The sequence below is a fragment of the Salmo salar genome, chromosome 02 (assembly GCF_965601325.2).
Source record: "Salmo salar chromosome 02, fSalSal1, whole genome shotgun sequence".
Classification (NCBI taxonomy): Eukaryota; Metazoa; Chordata; class Actinopteri; order Salmoniformes; family Salmonidae; genus Salmo; species Salmo salar.
In genome coordinates this window covers 3,481,242-3,505,856 of record NC_138292.1, presented here as the reverse complement: position 1 = coordinate 3,505,856, position 24,615 = coordinate 3,481,242, and the positions used below count along the sequence as shown (strand labels likewise).

At 45.1% G+C, this 24,615-nt stretch overlaps 1 long non-coding RNA gene across 1 annotated transcript in view; it reads left to right on the top strand.

The window, feature by feature from the left end:
* Positions 1 to 24,404, top strand: part of LOC106592698 (uncharacterized) — a 188,676-nt gene extending 164,272 nt beyond the window's left edge. The window contains exons 3-4 of the long non-coding RNA XR_014379735.1: positions 22,609 to 22,675; positions 23,853 to 24,404. This is a non-coding gene — a long non-coding RNA (uncharacterized LOC106592698). The remainder of the gene's footprint in view (positions 1 to 22,608; positions 22,676 to 23,852) is intronic.
* Positions 24,405 to 24,615: the final 211 nt, after the last annotated feature.

Sequence of the window (24,615 nt, the reverse complement as noted above, 5' to 3'; positions counted from 1 at the left end):
ACCTGACGCCCCTCCACTCTAACCACTAGTCTACCTGACACCCCTACACTCTAACCACTAGGCTACCTGCCGTCCCTACACTCTAACCACTAGGCTACCTGACGCCCCTCCACTCTAACCACTAGTCTACCTGCCGTCCCTACACTCTAACCACTAGGCTACCTGCCGTCCCTCCACTCTAACCACTAGGCTACCTGCCGTCCCTACACTCTAACCACTAGTCTACCTGCCGCCCCTCCACTCTAACCACTAGGCTACCTGCCGTCCCTCCACTCTAACCACTAGGCTACCTGCCGTCCCTCCACTCTAACCACTAGTCTACCTGACACCCCTCCACTCTAACCACTAGTCTACCTGCCGTCCCTACACTCTAACCACTAGGCTACCTGCCGCCCCTCCACTCTAACCACTAGTCTACCTGCCGTCCCTACACTCTAACCACTAGTCTACCTGACACCCCTCCACTCTAACCACTAGGCTACCTGCCGTCCCTACACTCTAACCACTAGTCTACCTGACACCCCTCCACTCTAACCACTAGGCTACCTGCCGCCCCTCCACTCTAACCACTAGTCTACCTGCCGTCCCTCCACTCTAACCACTAGTCTACCTGACCGTCCCTCCACTCTAACCACTAGTCTACCTGACACCCCTCCACTCTAACCACTAGGCTACCTGCCGTCCCTCCACTCTAACCACTAGACTACCTGCCGCCCCTCCACTCTAACCACTAGTCTACCTGCCGTCCCTCCACTCTAACCACTAGTCTACCTGACACCCCTCCACTCTAACCACTAGGCTACCTGCCGTCCCTCCACTCTAACCACTAGTCTACCTGACACCCCTCCACTCTAACCACTAGGCTACCTGCCGTCCCTCCACTCTAACCACTAGGCTACCTGCCGTCCCTCCACTCTAACCACTAGTCTACCTGACACCCCTCCACTCTAACCACTAGTCTACCTACCGTCCCTCCACTCTAACCACTAGGCTACCTGACACCCCTCCACTCTAACCACTAGTCTACCTGACCGTCCCTCCACTCTAACCACTAGTGCTACCTGACTCGACCCCTCCACTCTAACCACTAGGTCTACCTGCCGTCCCTGCCACTCTAACCACTAGTCTACCTGCACCCCTCCACTCTAACCACTAGGTCTACCTGCCGCTCCCTCCACTCTAACCACTAGTCTACCTGACACCCCTCCACTCTAACCACTAGTCTACCTGCCGTCCCTCCACTCTAACCACTAGTCTACCTGCCCCCTCCACTCTAACCACTAGTCTACCTACCGGCCCTCACACTCTAACCACTAGTGCTACCTGCCTGCTCCCTCCACTCTAACCACTAGGCTACCTGACACCCCTACACTCTAACCACTAGTCTACCTGCCGTCCCTCCACTCTAACCACTAGTCTACCTACCGTCCCTCCACTCTAACCACTAGTCTACCTGACACCCCTCCACTCTAACCACTAGACTACCTGCCGTCCCTACACTCTAACCACTAGTCTACCTGACACCCCTCCACTCTAACCACTAGACTACCTGCCGTCCCTCCACTCTAACCACTAGGCTACCTGACACCCCTACACTCTAACCACTAGTCTACCTGCCGTCCCTCCACTCTAACCACTAGGCTACCTGACACCCCTACACTCTAACCACTAGTCTACCTGCCGTCCCTCCACTCTAACCACTAGTCTACCTGACACCCCTACACTCTAACCACTAGTCTACCTGACACCCCTACACTCTAACCACTAGTCTACCTGCCGTCCCTCCACTCTAACCACTAGGCTACCTGACACCCCTACACTCTAACCACTAGTCTACCTGCCGTCCCTCCACTCTAACCACTAGTCTACCTACCGTCCCTCCACTCTAACCACTAGTCTACCTGACACCCCTACACTCTAACCACTAGACTACCTGCCGTCCCTCCACTCTAACCACTAGTCTACCTGCCGTCCCTCCACTCTAACCACTAGTCTACCTACCGCCCCTCCACTCTAACCACTAGGCTACCTGCCGTCCCTCCACTCTAACCACTAGTCTACCTGCCGTCCCTCCACTCTAACCACTAGGCTACCTGACACGCCCTACACTCTAACCACTAGTCTACCTGCCGTCCCTCCACTCTAACCACTAGTCTACCTACCGTCCCTCCACTCTAACCACTAGTCTACCTGACACCCCTACACTCTAACCACTAGACTACCTGCCGTCCCTCCACTCTAACCACTAGTCTACCTGCCGTCCCTCCACTCTAACCACTAGTCTACCTACCGCCCCTCCACTCTAACCACTAGGCTACCTGCCGTCCCTCCACTCTAACCACTAGGCTACCTACCGTCCCTCCACTCTAACCACTAGGCTACCTGCCGTCCCTCCACTCTAACCACTAGTCTACCTGCTGCCCCTACACTCTAACCACTAGTCTACCTGACACGTCCCTACACTCTAACCACTAGTCTACCTGCCGTCCCTACACTCTAACCACTAGTCTACCTACCGTCCCTACACTCTAACCACTAGTCTACCTGCTGCCCCTACACTCTAACCACTAGTCTACCTGCTGCCCCTACACTCTAACCACTAGACTACCTGCCTGTCCCTCCACTCTAACCACTAGACTACCTGCTGCCCCTACACTCTAACCACTAGTCTACCTGCCGTCCCTCCACTCTAACCACTAGTCTACCTACCGTCCCTCCACTCTAACCACTAGTCTACCTGCTGCCCCTACACTCTAACCACTAGTCTACCTGCCGTCCCTACACTCTAACCACTAGTCTACCTGACACCCCTACACTCTAACCACTAGTCTACCTACCGTCCCTCCACTCTAACCACTAGTCTACCTGCTGCCCCTACAGTCTAACCACTAGTCTACCTACCGTCCCTCCACTCTAACCACTAGTCTACCTGTCACCCCTACACTCTAACCACTAGTCTACCTACCGCCCCTCCACTCTAACCACTAGTCTACCTGCCGTCCCTCCACTCTAACCACTAGTCTACCTACCGCCCCTCCACTCTAACCACTAGGCTACCTGCCGTCCCTCCACTCTAACCACTAGTCTACCTGCCGTCCCTCCACTCTAACCACTAGGCTACCTGCCGTCCCTCCACTCTAACCACTAGACTACCTGACACCCCTACACTCTAACCACTAGACTACCTACCGTCCCTCCACTCTAACCACTAGACTACCTACCGTCCCTCCACTCTAACCACTAGTCTACCTACCGTCTCTACACTCTAACCACTAGTCTACCTGCCTGCCCCTACACTCTAACCACTAGACTACCTGACACCCCTACACTCTAACCACTAGGCTACCTGCCGTCCCTCCACTCTAACCACTAGTCTACCTACCGTCCCTACACTCTAACCACTAGACTACCTGACACCCCTACACTCTAACCACTAGTCTACCTGCCGTCCCTCCACTATAACCACTAGTCTACCTGCCGTCCCTACACTATAACCACTAGTCTACCTGCCGTCCCTACACTCTAACCACTAGGCTACCTGCCGTCCCTCCACTCTAACCACTAGGCTACCTGCCGTCCCTCCACTCTAACCACTAGGCTACCTGCCGCCCCTACACTCTAACCACTAGGCTACCTGCCGTCCCTACACTCTAACCACTAGACTACCTGCCGTCCCTCCACTCTAACCACTAGGCTACCTGCCGTCCCTCCACTCTAACCACTAGGCTACCTGCCGTCCCTCCACTCTAACCACTAGGCTACCTGCCGTCCCTCCACTCTAACCACTAGGCTACCTGCCGTCCCTCCACTCTAACCACTAGGCTACCTGCCGTCCCTCCACTCTAACCACTAGGCTACCTGCCGTCCCTCCACTCTAACCACTAGACTACCTGCCGTCCCTCCACTCTAACCACTAGTCTACCTGCCGCCCCTACACTCTAACCACTAGGCTACCTGCCGTCCCTCCACTCTAACCACTAGGCTACCTGCCGTCCCTCCACTCTAACCACTAGTCTACCTGCCGCCCCTCCACTCTAACCACTAGTCTACCTGCCGCCCCTACACTCTAACCACTAGGCTACCTGCCGTCCCTCCACTCTAACCACTAGGCTACCTGCCGCCCCTCCACTCTAACCACTAGTCTACCTGCCGCCCCTCCACTCTAACCACTAGTCTACCTGCCGTCCCTCCACTCTAACCACTAGGCTACCTGCCGTCCCTCCACTCTATCCACTAGGCTACCTGTCGTCCCTCCACTCTAACCACTAGTCTACCTGCCGTCCCTACACTCTAACCACTAGTCTACCTGCCGTCCCTACACTCTAACCACTAGGCTACCTGCCGTCCCTACACTCTAACCACTAGGCTACCTGCCGTCCCTACACTCTAACCACTAGGCTACCTGCCGTCCCTACACTCTAACCACTAGTCTACCTGCCGTCCCTACACTCTAACCACTAGGCTACCTGCTGCCCCTACGCTCTAACCACTAGGCTACCTGCCGTCCCTACACTCTAACCACTAGTCTACCTGCCGCCCCTACACTCTAACCACTAGGCTACCTGCCGTCCCTACACTCTAACCACTAGGCTACCTGCCGTCCCTACACTCTAACCACTAGGCTACCTGCCGTCCCTACACTCTAACCACTAGGCTACCTGCCGTCCCTACACTCTAACCACTAGTCTACCTGCCGTCCCTACACTCTAACCACTAGGCTACCTGCCGTCCCTACACTCTAACCACTAGGCTACCTGCCGTCCCTACACTCTAACCACTAGGCTACCTGCCGTCCCTACACTCTAACCACTAGGCTACCTGCCGTCCCTCCACTCTAACCACTAGGCTACCTGCCGTCCCTCCACTCTAACCACTAGACTACCTGCCGTCCCTACACTCTAACCACTAGGCTACCTGCCGTCCCTACACTCTAATACTAGTCTACCTGCCGACCCTCCACTCTAACCACTAGTCTACCTGCCGACCCTCCACTCTAACCACTAGGCTACCTGCCGTCCCTACACTCTAACCACTAGTCTACCTGCCTGTCCCTCCACTCTAACCACTAGTCTACCTGCCGCCCCTACACTCTAACCACTAGGCTACCTGCCGTCCCTCCACTCGAACCACTAGGCTACCTGCCGTCCCTCCACTCTAACCACTAGGCTACCTGCCGCCCCTACACTCTAACCACTAGGCTACCTGCCGTCCCTACACTCTAACCACTAGGCTACCTGTCGTCCCTCCACTCTAACCACTAGGCTACCTGCCGTCCCTACACTCTATCCACTAGGCTACCTGCCGTCCCTCCACTCTAACCACTAGGCTACCTGCCGTCCCTCCACTCTAACCACTAGGCTACCTGCCGTCCCTACACTCTAACCACTAGGCTACCTGCCTGCCCCTACACTCTAACCACTAGTCTACCTGCCTGTCCCTCCACTCTAACCACTAGTCTACCTGCCGCCCCTACACTCTAACCACTAGGCTACCTGCCGTCCCTCCACTCTAACCACTAGGCTACCTGCCGTCCCTCCACTCTAACCACTAGTCTACCTGCCGCCCCTCCACTCTAACCACTAGGCTACCTGCCGTCCCTACACTCTAACCACTAGGCTACCTGCCGTCCCTACACTCTATCCACTAGGCGACCTGCCGCCCCTCCACTCTAACCACTAGTCTACCTGCCGTCCCTACACTCTAACCACTAGGCTACCTGCCGCCCCTACGCTCTAACCACTAGGCTACCTGCCGTCCCTACACTCTAACCACTAGGCTACCTGCCGTCCCTACACTCTAACCACTAGGCGACCTGCCGCCCCTCCACTCTAACCACTAGGCTACCTGCCGTCCCTACACTCTAACCACTAGGCTACCTGCTCGCCCCTCCGCTCTAACCACTAGGCTACCTGCCGTCCCTACACTCTAACCACTAGTCTACCTGCCGCCCCTACACTCTAACCACTAGGCTACCTGCCGTCCCTACACTCTAACCACTAGGCTACCTGTCGTCCCTACACTCTAACCACTAGGCTACCTGTCGTCCCTACACTCTAACCACTAGGCTACCTGTCGTCCCTACACTCTAACCACTAGTCTACCTGCCGCCCCTACACTCTAACCACTAGGCTACCTGCCGTCCCTACACTCTAACCACTAGGCTACCTGTCGTCCCTACACTCTAACCACTAGGCTACCTGCCGTCCCTACACTCTAACCACTAGGCTACCTGCCGTCCCTCCACTCTAACCACTAGGCTACCTGCCGTCCCTCCACTCTAACCACTAGGCTACCTGCCGTCCCTACACTCTAACCACTAGACTACCTGCCGTCCCTACACTCTAACCACTAGGCTACCTGCCGTCCCTACACTCTAACCACTAGTCTACCTGCCGACCCTCCACTCTAACCACTAGTCTACCTGCCGACCCTCCACTCTAACCACTAGTCTACCTGCCGTCCCTACACTCTAACCACTAGTCTACCTGCCTGCCCCTACACTCTAACCACTAGTCTACCTGACACCCCTACACTCTAACCACTAGGCTACCTGCCGTCCCTCCACTCGAACCACTAGGCTACCTGCCGCCCCTCCACTCTAACCACTAGGCTACCTGCCGCCCCTACACTCTAACCACTAGGCTACCTGCCGTCCCTCCACTCTAACCACTAGGCTACCTGCCGCCCCTCCACTCTAACCACTAGGCTACCTGCCGCCCCTACACTCTAACCACTAGGCTACCTGCCGCCCCTACACTCTAACCACTAGGCTACCTGCCGTCCCTACACTCTAACCACTAGGCTACCTGAGACCCCACTGTTCTCTGATTGGACAGCTGTTTTCTCATTAAGTGATCATATTTTCACCCATCAGACTATTGTCAATTTAATATTGTCTTTACTAATATGTAAAATTAGTTTGGATTTAGAATTGCCCATTATCAAATGGGCTAGGAACAGTGGCAGGGGGGGAAAAAAACATGTCATATTGCCGCGAGCTTTCCCGCCGGTCTGTTTTGTAGGCTACTCTGATTTCATAGCGGAACATGTGCTGAATATGAGCAGCTGAGAAATTCATATTATTTCAAGCCATGCATCAACCACTGTTTGAGGAGCATGTTCTCGCTGCCCGGCAGGTGATATTCCACCCAACCTCTGTATGCCGTGGGCTCTCCAAACCTTGTTCCTGCAGATACCCAGTGATTCATTTGGGAAACCATGTGGAATGTGTTCGGGATCCTCGATAGTAACATGTTTTCACAACAAAACATATTTCACTAAACTGTGACAGCCCGTCTGCATGCTAGAGAAAGGAAATGAGAGAGAGAGAGAGGAGGAGATGGAAACGCACGGTGGTGAGACATTCTGTAGCTAAAGGTAATGTGTCATCCAATTAATTATGAAAATGTAAAAGAAAAGAGCATTCCCTATTACAAGGCTATTCAAATGCTAATGCACTAATTGTAGGCTAACTGTAAGCCGCCCGGCACAATCAATAAACCCACAGCATGTCCTAGGGCTATACATTCTCTCCCAGACTCACCGATAGACATTTAGAATAATACAGTCCACACTCAAAGGCAATTACTTTCATTTTTCTTTAATTTTGGACTATAGGCCAGACCAATTATGTACCAAAGACATCTTAAATCAGTTTTGTTTTATGTTTTTTCTGTCATGAGTAATATGCAGTAGGCTGTGTATTGTATAACAGCACCATCATCATTATAATTCAGTCCCCCCCCCCCCAGGCTTGGGCTCAGAAGCCTACACATATGAATAGGTTCTAATATGCTTCTGGTTGTTTAGAATTAAACATCACCTTAGAAAGCGCTGGCCATTTAGTTGTGCTAGGCTTTGATACAAAACCCACAACAACCATGTTATACACTGTTTCAACCTGCCGTTGAACTTGTTTCTTCATATTGATCAATCACAGTGAGGTGAGTTTTAGAAGTACTATAGGCCTACTGTTTTGACCACAGGTGTTTGATTTGATTTGATTTTATATGGCATTTGCATTGATGTCAGGGTGGTATGAGGGACAATAGAGCCCTGAGTACCAGGCCATTAGGACCTGATGGAGGGACAATAGAACCCTGAGTACCAGGCCATTAGGACCTGATGGAGGGACAATAGAACCCTGAGTACCAGGCCATTAGGACCTGATGGAGAAACAATAGAGCCCTGAGTACCAGGCCATTAGGACCTGATGGAGGGACAATAGAACCCTGAGTACCAGGCCATTAGGACCTGATGGAGAAACAATAGAGCCCTGAGTACCAGGCCATTAGGACCTGATGGAGGGACAATAGAACCCTGAGTACCAGGCCATTAGGACCTGATGGAGGGACAATAGAACCCTGAGTACCAGGCCATTAGGACCTGATGGAGGGACAATAGAACCCTGAGTAACAGGCCATTAGGACCTGATGGAGGGACAATAGAACCCTGAGTACCAGGCCATTAGGACCTGATGGAGAAACAATAGAGCCCTGAGTACCAGGCCATTAGGACCTGATGGAGGGACAATAGAACCCTGAGTACCAGGCCATTAGGACCTGATGGAGAAACAATAGAGCCCTGAGTACCAGGCCATTAGGACCTGATGGAGGGACAATAGAACCCTGAGTACCAGGCCATTAGGACCTGATGGAGGGACAATAGAACCCTGAGTACCAGGCCATTAGGACCTGATGGAGGGACAATAGAACCCTGAGTAACAGGCCATTAGGACCTGATGGAGGGACAATAGAACCCTGAGTACCAGGCCATTAGGACCTGATGGAGAAACAATAGAGCCCTGAGTACCAGGCCATTAGGACCTGATGGAGGGACAATAGAACCCTGAGTACCAGGCCATTAGGACCTGATGGAGAAACAATAGAGCCCTGAGTACCAGGCCATTAGGACCTGATGGAGGGACAATAGAACCCTGAGTACCAGGCCATTAGGACCTGATGGAGGGACAATAGAACCCTGAGTACCAGGCCATTAGGACCTGATGGAGGGACAATAGAACCCTGAGTAACAGGCCATTAGGACCTGATGGAGGGACAATAGAACCCTGAGTACCAGGCCATTAGGACCTGATGGAGAAACAATAGAGCCCTGAGTACCAGGCCATTAGGACCTGATGGAGGGACAATAGAACCCTGAGTAACAGGCCATTAGGACCTGATGGAGACACAATAGAACCCTGAGTACCAGGCCATTAGGACCTGATGGAGAAACAATAGAGCCCTGAGTACCAGGCCATTAGGACCTGATGGAGGGACAATAGAACCCTGAGTAACAGGCCATTAGGACCTGATGGAGGGACAATAGAACCCTGAGTACCAGGCCATTAGGACCTGATGGAGAAACAATAGAGCCCTGAGTACCAGGCCATTAGGACCTGATGGAGGGACAATAGAACCCTGAGTACCAGGCCATTAGGACCTGATGGAGGGACAATAGAACCCTGAGTACCAGGCCATTAGGACCTGATGGAGGGACAATAGAGCCCTGAGTACCAGGCCATTAGGACCTGATGGAGAAACAATAGAGCCCTGAGTACCAGGCCATTAGGACCTGATGGAGAAACAATAGAGCCCTGAGTACCAGGCCATTAGGACCTGATGGAGGGACAATAGAGCCCTGAGTACCAGGCCATTAGGACCTGATGGAGGGACAATAGAACCCTGAGTAACAGGCCATTAGGACCTGATGGAGAAACAATAGAGCCCTGAGTACTATGCCATGAGGACCTGATGGAGGGACAATAGAACCCTGAGTACCAGGCCATTAGGACCTAATGGAGAAACAATAGAGCCCTGAGTAATAGGCCATTAGGACCTGATGGAGACACAATATAGCCCTGAGTACCAGGTCATTAGGACCTGATGGTAGCAATATAACCCTGAATACAAGGTCATTAGGACCTCATTGTAGCAATATAGCCCTGAGTACCAGGTCATTAGGACCTCATTGTAGCAATATAGCCCTGAGTACCAGGCCATTAGGACCTGATGGTAGCAGTATAGTCGTGAGTACTAGGCCATTAGGACCTGATGGTAGCAATATAGTCCTGAGTACTAGGCCATTAGGACCTGATTGTAGCAATTGTAGCAATATAGCCCTGAGTACCAGGCCTGATTGTAGCAATATAGCCCTGAGTACCAGGCCATTAGCACCTGATGGTAGTTAGCAGGTTAGGTACTACCAAAGCATGTCCACAGTGCATAAAAGGAGATTACCGTGAATCAACTGTCAATTGTAAGTCGCTCTGGATAAGAGCGTCTGCTAAATGACTTAAATGTAAATGTAATTGGAATTTCACTGCGGTTATGACTCATGACTACCAGTGTGGCGGTAATATGGTGGTAACACCGCAACAGTCCTAGACGCAGCCTGTATCCTGGGCCAAGTATGAGAAGCAGCTTGATCTCTCTGACCTGCCTACCACAGAGAGAGAGAGAGAGAGAGAGAGAGAGAGAGAGAGGAGAGAGAGAGAGAGAGAGAGAGAGAGAGAGAGACTATACCCGCTAATTGTCACAATCCAGAAAAGAGCCGTTATAATTCTACAACCACCTAAAAGGAAGTGATTTCCAAACCTTCCATAACAAAGTCATCACCTACAGAGAGATGAACCTGGAGAAGAGTCCCACAAGCAAGCTGGTCCTGTTGCTGTCCTGGGGCTCTGTTCACAAACACAAACAGACCCCACAGAGCCCCAGGACAGCAACAGGACCAGCTTGCTTGTGGGACTCTTCTCCAGGTTCATCTCTCTGTAGGTGATGACTTTGTTATGGAAGGACAGTAGCACATTTAGACCCAACCAAATCATGAGAAAACAAAAAGGTAATTTGACACATTGGAAAGAATGAACAAAAAAACTGATCAAACTAGGATGCTATTTGGCCCTAAACAGAGAGTACACAGTGGCAGAATACCTGCCAAACATATGACCATATTAGACACACACATTTCCCACAGATCACACAGACCCACAAACACATTTTCAAACTAATCAAACATTGATAAACTCCCATCTCAATTTGGCGAACTACCACAATGTGCAATCACAGTAGCAAGATATGTGACCAGTTGCCATGAAAACAGGGTAACCACAAACAACACTGTAAATACAACCTATATTTATCTGTTTATCTTCCCCTACTATTTGTACTACAACTATTTGCACATAGTTAAAAACACTGTACATAATTGATAATATAACATTTGAAATGTCTTTATAGTTTTGAAACCTTTATGAGTTCAATGTTTACTGTACATTTGTTGTTGGTGTTGTTCTTTGTTTCATCTCACTTTTGTTTAATGTTTATTTCACTTACTTTGGCAATGTAAACATGTTTCCCAGGCCAATAAAGCCTTTTGAATTTAATTGAATTAAGAGTCCTCTCTGTTATTAGTCTTTAACCAGTCAGAGTCCTCTCTGTTATTAGTCTTTAACCAGTCAGAGTCCTCTCTGTTATTAGTCTTTAACCAGTCAGAGTCCTCTCTGTTATTAGTCTTTAACCAGTCAGAGTCCTCTCTGTTATTAGTCTTTAACCAGTCAGAGTCCTCTCTGTTATTAGTCTTTAACCAGTCAGAGTCCTCTCTGTTATTAGTCTTTAACCAGTCAGAGTCCTCTCTGTTATTAGTCTTTAACCAGTCAGAGTCCTCTCTGTTATTAGTCTTTAACCAGTCAGAGTCCTCTCTGTTATTAGTCTTTAACCAGTCAGAGTCCTCTCTGTTATTAGTCTTTAACCAGTCAGAGTCCTCTCTGTTATGAGTCTTTAACCAGTCAGAGTCCTCTCTGTTATTAGTCCTTTAACCAGTCAGAGTCCTCTCTGTTATTAGTCTTTAACCAGTCAGAGTGCTCTCTGTTATTAGTCTTTAACCAGTCAGAGTCCTCTCTGTTATTAGTCTTTAACCAGTCAGAGTCCTCTCTGTTATTAGTCTTTAACCAGTCAGAGTCCTCTCTGTTATTAGTCTTTAACCAGTCAGAGTCCTCTCTGTTATTAGTCTTTAACCAGTCAGAGTCCTCTCTGTTATTAGTCTTTAACCAGTCAGAGTCCTCTCTGTTATTAGTCTTTAACCAGTCAGAGTCCTCTCTGTTATTAGTCCTTTAACCAGTCAGAGTCCTCTCTGTTATTAGTCTTTAACCAGTCAGAGTCCTCTCTGTTATTAGTCTTTAACCAGTCAGAGTCCTCTCTGTTATTAGTCTTTAACCAGTCAGAGTCCTCTCTGTTATCAGTCTTTAACCAGTCAGAGTCCTCTCTGTTATTAGTCTTTAACCAGTCAGAGTCCTCTCTGTTATTAGTCTTTAACCAGTCAGAGTCCTCTCTGTTATAACCAGAGTCCTCTCTGTTATTAGTCTTTAACCAGTCAGAGTCCTCTCTGTCATTAGTCTTTAACCAGTCAGAGTCCTCTCTGTTATTAGTCTTTAACCAGTCAGAGTCCTCTCTGTTATTAGTCTTTAACCAGTCAGAGTCCTCTCTGTTATTAGTCTTTAACCAGTCAGAGTCCTCTCTGTTATTAGTCTTTAACCAGTCAGAGTCCTCTCTGTTATTAGTCTTTAACCAGTCAGAGTCCTCTCTGTTATTAGTCTTTAACCAGTCAGAGTCCTCTCTGTTATTAGTCTTTAACCAGTCAGAGTCCTCTCTGTTATTAGTCTTTAACCAGTCAGAGTCCTCTCTGTTATTAGTCTTTAACCAGTCAGAGTCCTCTCTGTTATTAGTCTTTAACCAGCAGAGTCCTCTCTGTTATTATCTTTAACCAGTCGAGCCTCCATTGTCAACCAGTCAGAGCTCAGAACTCTGTTATAACCAGAGTCCTTCGTAGTGAATGCTCTCCATCCTTTAGTCTCTCTTTTCTCTCTCTCTCTCTCTCTCTCACGCTCACTCCCTCCGTCCCTCCCTCCCACCTGTGTAAATTGGCTCTTGGGTAAACACAACACATGAGCTAGATTCATGTGGTTTGTACTTCCATTTCTGGACCAGGGGTTTCCTGTTACAGCCAGGAGGACAAATATTCTCTCATTCATCATTCCTTCCAGATGAGCTGAGGTGGTGGCTTCCTCTCACCTGGAACTTGGTGGTTTTTGTCGGGATGCATTCATAAAGTGCAATTTGCAATTTTGCTAAATTTGCTATGAAATACAGTCTTTTGCAATGTGCACATTAAGTCAAATAGTCTGTCCATGGCATGCATACTTTATACTGAACAAAAATATAAACGCAACATGCAACAATTTCAACGATTCATATAAGGAAATCAGTCAATTGAAATAAATTCATTAGGTCCTAATCTATGGATTTCACATGACTGTTGGGGCAATACTGTATGTGAATTAGAGTGGGTCCAGGGTTTCTGGGATGATGGTGTTGATGTGAGCCTTGACCAGCCCCTCAAAGCACTTCATGGCTACAGATGTGAGTGTTTACGGGGGGATAGTCATTTAGACAGGTTACCTTGGCGTTCTTGGGCACAGGGACTATTGTGGTCTGCTTGAAACATGTAGGTATTACAGACTGGGTCAGGGAGAGGTGGAAAATGGCAGTGAAGACACCCGCCAGGTGGTCAGGGCATGCTCTGAGGACACATCCTGGTAATCCGTCTGGCCCCGCGGCCTTGTGAATGTTAACCTGTTTAAAGGTCCTACTCACATCGGCTACGGAGAGCGAGATCACACAGTCGTCCGGAACTGCTGGTGCTCTCATGTATGGTTCAGTGTTATTGGCCTCGAAGCGAGCATGGAAGGCATTTAGATCGTCTGGTATGCTAGCCTCGCTGGGCAGCTCGTGGCTGGTTTTCCCTTCATAATCCCTGATAGTTTGAAAGCCCTGCCACATCCGATGAGCGTCATAGCCGGCGTAGTAGGATTCCATCTTAGTCCTGTATTGATGCTTTGCCTGTTTGATGGTTCGTCGGAGGTCGTAGTGGGTTTTCTTATAAGCGTCCAGATTAGTGTTCCGTACCTTGAAAGCGGCAGCTCTAGCCTTTAGCTCAGTGCGGATGTTGTCTGAATTCCATGGCTTCTGGTTGGGATATGTACGTCCGGTCACTGTGGGGACGACGTCATCGATGCACTTATTAATGAAGCCGGTAACTGATGTGGTAAACCCCCGGAAAATATTTCAATCTCTGCTAGCGAAACAGTCCTGTAGCTTAGCATCTGCTTCATTGGACCACTTCTGTATTAAGCGTTTTATCAAATCAAATCAAATGTATTTATATAGCCCTTCTTACATCAGCTGATGTCTCAAAGCGCTGTACAGAAACCCAGCCTAAAACCCCAACAGCAAGCAATGCAGGTGTAGAAGCACGGTGGCTAGGAAAAACTCCCTAGAAAGGCCAAAACCTAGGAAGAAACCTAGAGAGGAACCAGGCCATGAGGGGTGGCCAGTCCTCTTCTGGCTGTGCCGGGTGGAGATTATAACAGCACATGGCCAAGATGTTCAAATGTTCATAAATGACCAGCATGGTCAAATAATAATAATCATAGTAGTTGTCGAGGGCGCAACAAGTCAGTAACACAAGAGTAAGTGTCAGTTGGCTTTTTCATAACCGATCTTTGAGAGTATCTCTACCGCTCCTGCTGTCTCTAGAGAGTTGAAAACAGCAGGTCTGGGACAGGTAGCACGTCCGGTGAACAGGTCAGGGTTCCAGCAGGTCTGGGACAGCAGGTCTGGGACAAGTAGCACGTCCGGTGAACAGGTCAGGGTTCCATAGCCGCAGGCAGAACAGTTGGAACTGGAGCAGCAGCACGGCCAGGTGGACTGGGGACAGCAAAGAGTCATCAAGCCAGGTAGTCCTGAGGCATGGTCCTAGGGCTCAGGTCCTCCGAGAGAGAGAAAGAAAGAAAGAGAGAAAGAGAGAATTAGAGAGAGCATATTTAAATTCACACAGAACACCGGAAAAGACAAGAGAAATACTCCAGATGTGACAGACTGACCCTAGCCCCCAGACACATAAACTACTGCAGCATAAATACTGGAGGCTGAGACAGGAGGGGTCAGGAGACACTGTGGCCCCATCCGATGAAACCCCCGGACAGGGCCAAACAGGTAGGATATAACCCCACCCACTTTGCCAAAGCACAGCCCCCACACCACTGGTACTTACTGGTACTTCCTGTTTGAGTTTTTGCTTGTAAGCAGGAATCAGGAGGATAGAGTTATGGTCTGATTTGCCAAAGGGAGGGTGAGGGAGAGCTTTGTACGCATCTCTGTGTGGAGTAAAGGTGATCTAGAGTTTATTCACCTCTAGTTGCACAGGTGACATGCTGGTAACAATGAGGTCAAACGGATTTTAGTTTTCCTTCATTAAAATCACCGGCCAGGAGAAGCACTGCCTCTTGTGGTGGAAACAATATTTACAAAAAAAGTTAAGATCAGTACATTTAATTAAAAAAACAAGCAATATTGGTCAGCTATCCACTGCAGTGTGTGTGTGTGTGTGTGTGTGTGTGTGTGTGTGTGTGTGTGTGTGTGTGTGTGTGTGTGTGTGTGTGTGTGTGTGTGTGTGTGTGTGTGTGTGTGTGTGTGTGTGCAGGCGTGTGTGTGTGTGTGTGTGTGTGCAGGCGTGTGTGTGTGTGTGTGTGCAGGTGTGTGTGTGTGTGTGTGTGTGTGTGTGTGTGTGTGTGCGTGCGTGCGTGCGTGCGTGCGTGCGTGTGTGTGTGTAGTGATCTGTCAGTCAGATCAGACTAACCACACTGAAGGTGTTCCGTGGAGGTGCGGTCCAGAGCTCTGACATCATGTCTTGGAGTCAGCAGACTCTCACATCACAGGCAGAAACAGAGTCAGAGACATGGTGCTGGAAAAGCTTTTTAGTCCTTTCTCTGAGATACAACTAGGGCTGAAAACTCTCTGTTTATACAAACCAACATGATTGCCTACAATTAGGAGAGGATTGGATTTAGAATGAGAAGATGTGGTTTAACAACTTGATACTGTAGAAATTAGTGTCGTCCGCTGTAATTACGGGAAAAAGTCTCCGCGCACTGAAACCATATTCAAGTGACTGTATTTGTTGTGTTCTCTTATATTGTCCCGCACTTTAATTACTGTAGTTTGTCAGTGTCTCAGCAATCCTAATGATTCTACTATGGCTCTAAAGCATCTAGCCCCAGTGTAGACTATCCAAGGTCTTATGTAGACACTGTATGTGTGAACAGCTCTTGTTGTTGCCTACAAGCAAGGACTTTGTATGTACATGGCAACTGTATATGATCCAACATATACGTGTATACAGTTATACAGTATACAGTATACAGTTCTACAGTAAACAGTTATACAGTAAACAGTTATACAGTTATACAGTAAACAGTTATACAGTAAACAGTTATACAGTTATACAGTTATACAGTAAACAGTTATACAGTTATACAGTAAACAGTTATACAGTAATACAGTATACAGTAAACAGTTATACAGTAAACAGTAAACAGTATACATTATACAGTAATACAGTTATACAGTAAACAGTTATACAGTAATACAGTAATACAGTTATACAGTTATACAGTAAACAGTTATACAGTTATACAGTTATACAGTAAACAGTTATACAGTTATACAGTATACAGTAAACAGTTATACAGTAAACAGTATACATTATACAGTAATACAGTTATACAGTAAACAGTTATACAGTAATACAGTTATACATTTATACAGTATACAGTTATACAGTAAACAGTTATACAGTAATAAAGTATAGAGTATACAGTAAACAGTAAACAGTATACATTATACAGTAAACAGTTATACAGTATACAGTTATGCAGTTATACAGTTATACAGTATACAGTATACAGTAAACAGTTATACAGTAATACAGTATACAGTAAACAGTTATACAGTAATACAGTATACAGTAAACAGTTATACAGTAATACAGTATACAGTATACATTATACAGTAATACAGTTATACAGTAAACAGTTATACAGTAATACAGTAAACAGTTATACAGTAATACAGTATAGAGTATACAGTAAACAGTAAACAGTATACATTATACAGTAAACAGTTATACAGTATACAGTTATACAGTTATACAGTATACAGTAAACAGTTATACAGTAATACAGTATACAGTAAACAGTTATAGAGTAAACAGTAAACAGTATACATTATACAGTAATACAGTTATACAGTAAACAGTTATACAGTAATACAGTATACAGTTATACAGTAAACAGTTATACAGTAATACAGTATAGAGTATACAGTAAACAGTAAACAGTATACATTATACAGTAAACAGTTATACAGTATACAGTTATACAGTTATACAGTTATACAGTATACAGTATACAGTTATACAGTAATACAGTATAGAGTAAACAGTTATACAGTAAACAGTAAACAGTATACATTATACAGTAATACAGTTATACAGTAAACAGTTATAGAGTAATACAGTATACAGTTATACAGTAAACAGTTATACAGTAATACAGTATAGAGTATACAGTAAACAGTAAACAGTATACATTATACAGTAAACAGTTATACAGTATACAGTTATACAGTTATACAGTATACAGTTATGCATTTACACAGTATACAGTAAACACTTATATAGTATACAGTTATACAGTATACAGTTATACAGTATACTGTGATACAGTAAACAGTTATACAGTTATACAGTCATTCATTAAACAGTATACAGTATGCATTTATACAGTATACAGTAAACAGTTATACAGTATACAGTATACAGTATACAGTCATACAGTAAACAGTTATACAGTATACAGTTATACAATATACAGTTATACAGTAAACAGTATACAGTAATACAGTATACAGTTACACAGTTATACAGTAAACCGTTATACAGTTATACAGTTATACAGTTATATAGTAAACAGTTATACAGTATACATTTATACAGTATACAGTTATACAGTTATACAGTTATACAGTAAACAGTTATACAGTATACAGTATACATTCATACAATATACAGTATACAGTTATACAGTTATACAGTAAACAGTATACAGTATACATTTATACATTATACAGTAAACAGTTATACAGTTATACATACAGTAATACAGTTATACAGTAAACAGTTATACAGTATACTGTGATACAGTAAACAGTTATACAGTAATACAGTATACAGTTATACAGTTATACAGTAAACAGTAAACATTATCCAGTTATACAGTTATACAGTAAACAGTTATACAGTAAACAGTATACAGTTACGTGCAGTTATACAGTTATACAGTTATACAGTATACAGTATACAGTAAACAGTTATACAGTAATACAGTATACAGTATACAGTTATACAGTAAACAGTAAACAGTATACAGTATGCATTTAGACAGTAAACAGTAAACAGTTATATAGTATACATTATACAGTATACAGTTATACAGTATACTGTGATACAGTAAACAGTTATACAGCATACAGTTATACAGTTATACAGTCATACAGTAAACAGTATACAGTATGCATTTATACAGTCATACAGTAAACAGTTATACAGTATACAGTTATACAATATACAGTTATACAGTAAACAGTAAACAGTAAACAGTATACAGTATACAGTAAACAGTATACAGTAATACAGTATACAGTTACACAGTTATACAGTAAACCGTTATACAGTTATACAGTTATACAGTTATACAGTAAACAGTTATAGAGTATACAGTTATACAGTATACAGTTATACAGTATATATTTATACAGTATACAGTTATACAGTAAACCGTTACACAGTTATACAGTTATACAGTAAACAGTTATACAGTATACAGTAAACAGTTATACAGTATACCGTTATACAGTATACAGTATACAGTTATACAGAATACAGTTATACAGTTATACAGTAAACAGTTATACAGTATACCGTTATACAGTATACAGTATACAGTTATACAGTATACAGTTATACAGTTATACAGTAAACAGTTATACAGTATACCGTTATACAGTTATACAGAATACAGTTATACAGAATACAGTTATACAGTTATACAGTAAACAGTTATACAGTATACAGTTATACAGAATACAGTTTCTACAACTTGATTGGAGTGCACCTGTGGTAAATTAAATTGATTGGACATGATTTGGAAGGGCACACACCTGTCTATATAAGATCCCACAGTTGACAGTGCATGTCAGAGCAAAAACCAAGCCATGAGGTCGAAGGAATTGGCATCATCCCTACGGTGAAGCATGGTGGTGGCAGCATCAAACTGTGGGGATGTTTTCCATCTGCGGGAGACCAGTCAGGATCGAGGGTTAGATGAACGGAGCAAAGCACAAAGATCCTTGATGAAAACCTTTTCCAGAGCACTCAGGACCTCAGACTGGGTTGTAGGTTCACCTTCCAACAGGACAACGACCCTAAGCACACAGAAAAGACAATGCAGGGCTGACTTTGGGACAAGTCTCTGAATGTCCTTGAGTGGCCCAGCTAGAGCCCGAATTTGAACCCAATCGAACATCTCTGGAGAGACCTGAAAATAGCTGTACAGCGACGCTCCCCATCCAACATGACGGAGCTAGAGAGGATCTGCAGAGAAGAATGTGAGAAACTCCCCAAATACAGGTGTGCCAAGCTTGTAGCGTCATAGTCAAAAACACTGAAGGCTGTAATCGCTGCCAAAGGTGCTTCAACAAAGAATTGAGTAAAGGGTCTGAATATTTATGTAAATGAGATATATCCGTTTTTTATTTCATTTTTTTGCAAAAATTTCTAGAAACCTCTTTTTGCTTTGTCATTATGGGGTATTGTGTGTAGATTGATGAGGGGAAAAAAACAATTGAATCAATTTTTGAATAAGGCTGTAACCTAACAAAATGTGGAAAAAGTCAAGGGGTCTGAATACTTTCTGAATGTACTGCATATACTGTATACAGTATAGCCAACCTACACTTAATCCAGACATGCAAATATGATAGAAATACATTTGAACTTGTATTTGATACTTGATACTAGGCACTTTGTTTGACACTCCCTAAATAGTCACAGCATCATTATGTGACAAATGCCTTAAAGTTGAACTTGATACTAGGCACTTTGTTTGACGCTCCCTTAATAGTCACGACATCACTATGTGACAAATGCTTTAAAGTTGAACTTGATTCTTTGTTACTTTGTTTGTGCTGTCTAAATAGCATGTGAAGATATATACCATGTCAGATAAGTAAGATTCTGCATGTGTCATCATGGGTTTGAGATATAGTTTGAAAACAGATCTAGGATGTAGTATTTTGTGTTTAATTGCTCTGTGGCGTCTCTGTTCAGCAGAACTGTTTTCTATGGCCTTATGGGTCACACCACCAGTCCATACCACTAATTAGAAACGCTTTAACTACACTTGAACTGCTGCACAGTCACACCCTACCATTTAAAATCTCTCAACCAATCACCCAAGCATTTAAAAGCCATGGACCAATAACGTGGTTCCTGCTAGCCAACTTAACCGCACTGCTCTTAGAGCTGAGCAGAGTTAGAGCCCAGCAGGGTAACAGCGAAAACCACAATAAGGCCCAATGTGAACTTCTGACAAAAACTAATCTTTGTTTTATCATCACTGTTAATGTGAATGCCCTCCATAAATTCCCTCATAAACTGTCTCTTAATGCCTTTGAAAACGTTGGGGGGGGGGGGCTCCGGGATGAAAGGACATGTGAATACAAACGTTGAGCTAGCTGCTTTGACAGGCCGTTTTTTCTCCCTCTCCTCATAAGACACAGTGGATGGTGTGGTGGAAGGAGTTTCCATTGGCAGTGGTCCGTGGGAACCCATGGGAATTACAAGTTCAGCATCTTCTCAAATACTAAACTCACAGCTTTGTAACATGCAGGCGATCACCAGAGACATCCTACTTTTTTAAAACGTTATATATACTGTATATATATATATATACTTTTTTTGTGAGTTCTTTTTATTTTTTATTAAACAACTACAATACAACACAATAGACAATAGAAATGATGGATCTCAGTGATCAGGGTATTCTTCCGTTCTTCTTCTTTATTATACAATGTATTATTAACACCAGCCTGTTATTGGAAAGTCTTGCTTGGTGAACTGTGAAACCAGTTTTTATATTCACCTTGTCCAAAACCCTTGTGTTATGCATGTCCTTGGTTTCACTAGTCATAGCTGTAGGGTTGCATTCATTTAAACCAAACGTTTACACAAAGTATGTTCTGTTAATAATGAACTATTACAGAATATAATCTGCAGGAGAACTTTGTGACAGAACTAGTCCACCTCACGATTAGCTAGGTGGTTAGAGTATCAGGGCTTGTGGCCTTGATTATCTACTCCTCTGTATTTTCACCTTCAGTTTGTTCAGAAACAGGGCTTGTGTTTCTCCATTAATTTACTGTAGTCATGAGACTTCTAAAAACCCAGGCCTGATTCAGTCTGGCTTCATTTTACTGTAGTCATGAGGCTTCTAAAAACCCAGGCCTGATTCAGTCTGGCTTCATTTTACTGTAGTCATGAGGCTTTTAAAAACCCAGGCCTGATTCAGAGTCTGGCTTCATTTTACTGTAGTCATGAGGCTTCTAAAAACCCAGGCCTGATTCAGTCTGGCTTCATTTTACTGTAGTCATGAGGCTTCTAAAAACCCAGGCCTGATTCAGTCTGGCTTCATTTTACTGTAGTCATGAGGCTTCTAAAAACCCAGGCCTGATTCAGTCTGGCTTCATTTTACTGTAGTCATGAGGCTTCTAAAAACCCAGGCCTGATTCAGTCTGGCTTCATTTTACTGTAGTCATGAGGCTTTTAAAAACCCAGGCCTGATTCAGTCTGGCTTCATTTTACTGTAGTCATGAGGCTTTTAAAAACCCAGGCCTGATTCAGTCTGGCTTCATTTTACTGTAGTCATGAGGCTTCTAAAAACCCAGGCCTGATTCAGTCTTGCTTCATTTTACTGTAGTCATGAGACTTCTAAAAACCCAGGCCTGATTCAGTCTGGCTTCATTTTACTGTAGTCATGAGGCTTCTAAAAACCCAGGCCTGATTCAGTCTGGCTTCATTTTACTGTAGTCATGAGGCTTCTAAAAACCCAGGCCTGATTCAGTCTGGCTTCATTTTACTGTAGTCATGAGGCTTTTAAAAACCCAGGCCTGATTCAGAGTCTGGCTTCATTTTACTGTAGTCATGAGACTTCTAAAAACCCAGGCCTGATTCAGTCTGGCTTCATTTTACTGTAGTCATGAGGCTTCTAAAAACCCAGCCCTGATTCAGTCTGGCTTCATTTTACTGTAGTCATGAGGATCCTGAGTGGCGCAGCGGTCTAAGGCACTGTGTCTCAGTGCTTGAGGTGTCACTACAGGCACCCTGGTTCAAATCCAGGCTGTATCACAACCGGCTGTGATTTGGAGTACCATAGGGTGGTGCACAATTGGCCCAGTATCGTCCTGGTTTAGGGTTTGACCGGTGTAGGCTGTCATTGTAAATAAGGATTTGTTCTTAACTGACTTGCCTGGTTAATTAAAGGTCATTAAAAAAAGAACAGTCACATTTGAGTACAACTCTGCTGCAGTCACAATGATCAGGACAGAAATAACACTGTGCCTCCAGACATGACTAAATAATGACATTCTGTTTCAGATTTTGGAGGCCATGGCAAGATGACGCAGAGATGGGAACACAGAAGAAGATGTGATTGGTCTGCTTGGTAAGAGCCCTTCTCTCTCTTTCTGATGAATAGAGACATTTCAAATGTTATATATTATGGCTATGTGCAGTGTTGTAACGATGTGCAAATAGGTAATAAATAAAGATAAATATGGGTTGTCTTTACAATGGTGTTTGTTCTTCACTGGTTGCCCTTTTCTTGTGGCAACAGGTCACACATCTTGCAGCTGTAATGGCACACTGTGGTATTTCACCCAGTAGATATGGGAGTTTATCAAAATTTGATGTATTTTCCAATTATTTGTGGGTCTGTGTAATATGAGAGAAATATGTGTCTCTAATATGGTCATACATTTGGCAGGAGGTTAGGAAGTGCAGCTCAGTTTCTACCTCACTTTGTGGACAGTGTGCATATAGTCTTCTCTTGGGAGACAGGTCTGCTTACGGCGGCCTTTCTCAATAGCAAGGCTATGCTCACTGAGTCTGTACATAGTCAAAGCTTTCCTTCAGTTTGGGTCAGTCACAGTGGTCATGTATTCTGCTGCTGTGTACTCTTTGTTCAGGGCCAAATCGCCCTCTCTCTCTCTCTCTCTCTCTCTCTCTCTCTCTCTCTCTCTCTCTCTCTCTCTCTCTCTCTCTCTCTGTCTCTCTGTCTCTCTTTCTCTCTCTCTCTCTGTCTCTCTCTCTCTCTCTCTCTCTCTCTCACCCTCTCTCTCTCTCTCTCTCTCTCCCTTGTTCTCTTGCTCCTGCAGATTACATGAATAAAGGTCTCATATGCCAAAACAGCTGCTTATTTCGGCCTTGACCCGTGTGGACAGTATAATTACATACCCCTTGATCCAACTCTGACCATGTCCATTGCATAAGGGTTACAGGGCAATGATAGTGTCCATAACCATGGTAATTGTGCTTACTAACCCAAAGGATAGTTGTGGGTCTACATGGGAATATACTGTATACATAACTCAACATTTAGAATCACAACAAACACATCATTTGTGGACTTACTAGTCAAAGGGAATATGGTTTTCTGCTTTAAACGCAGTGGTAGAATGAGTGTAGCTAGACTTGCAGATGCATCGTTTGCAGTATTCTAGTGATTTCTTTCATTTGGTAAAAGATCAATAAGATATAAATTCCATAGCATCTGCAGCAGGACATATCTCCAGGAACACATTTTATAATCATATTTTTTTTTACCCACCTTTTCTCCCCAGTTTAGCGATATCCAATTGCGATCCAATTCCGATCTTGTCTCATCGCTGCATCTTCCCAACGGGCTCGGGAGAGGCGAAGGTCGAGTCATGTGTCCTCCGAAACATGACCCGCCAAACCACGCCTCTTAACACCCGCCCGTTTAACCTCGGAAGCCAAGTGCACCAATGTGTCAGAGGAAAAACCGTTGAACTGACGACCGGAGTCAGCCTGGAGGCGCCCGGCCAACCACAAGGAGTTGCGATACACTGCGCCACACTCTGAGGCCTCAGGAACAATTATTTTGATATATGTTTTTACTGAACTTGAAAAGTATTTTGTATAATTCTGTAAAATGAATCAGACTTAAATGATTTTTAATACCATGAGGAAGTCAAACCCAATGAGTCCCATCGGGACACTGGTGTGTTTTGGACTTTTAACCCCTGTTAAACATTGTGAGAAAAAAATGTATGTACTTACAGCATTCATATAAATTCATTATTATTAGGTTCTTGCTTGGCTGACTTTTTTAAATTTGTTGCCATTTGTCAATAAAAGCTCATGAATGCCAACTGTTAATGTCACGTTGTTTTGTGTTCTACTTGTAGCCCTGGTTGTCCTGAAAACAGAAATGAAAGGAGAAATGAAAGGCAGTCAGATCTGTCATTTTTAAAACCTCAGCATTTGACACATTTTGCAGTAGAAAGACAGAGAAAGTACTATGAAAAATATTACCTTTGGCACTGTTGAATAATTTAATAATTACATTTTTCTGTTCAATTC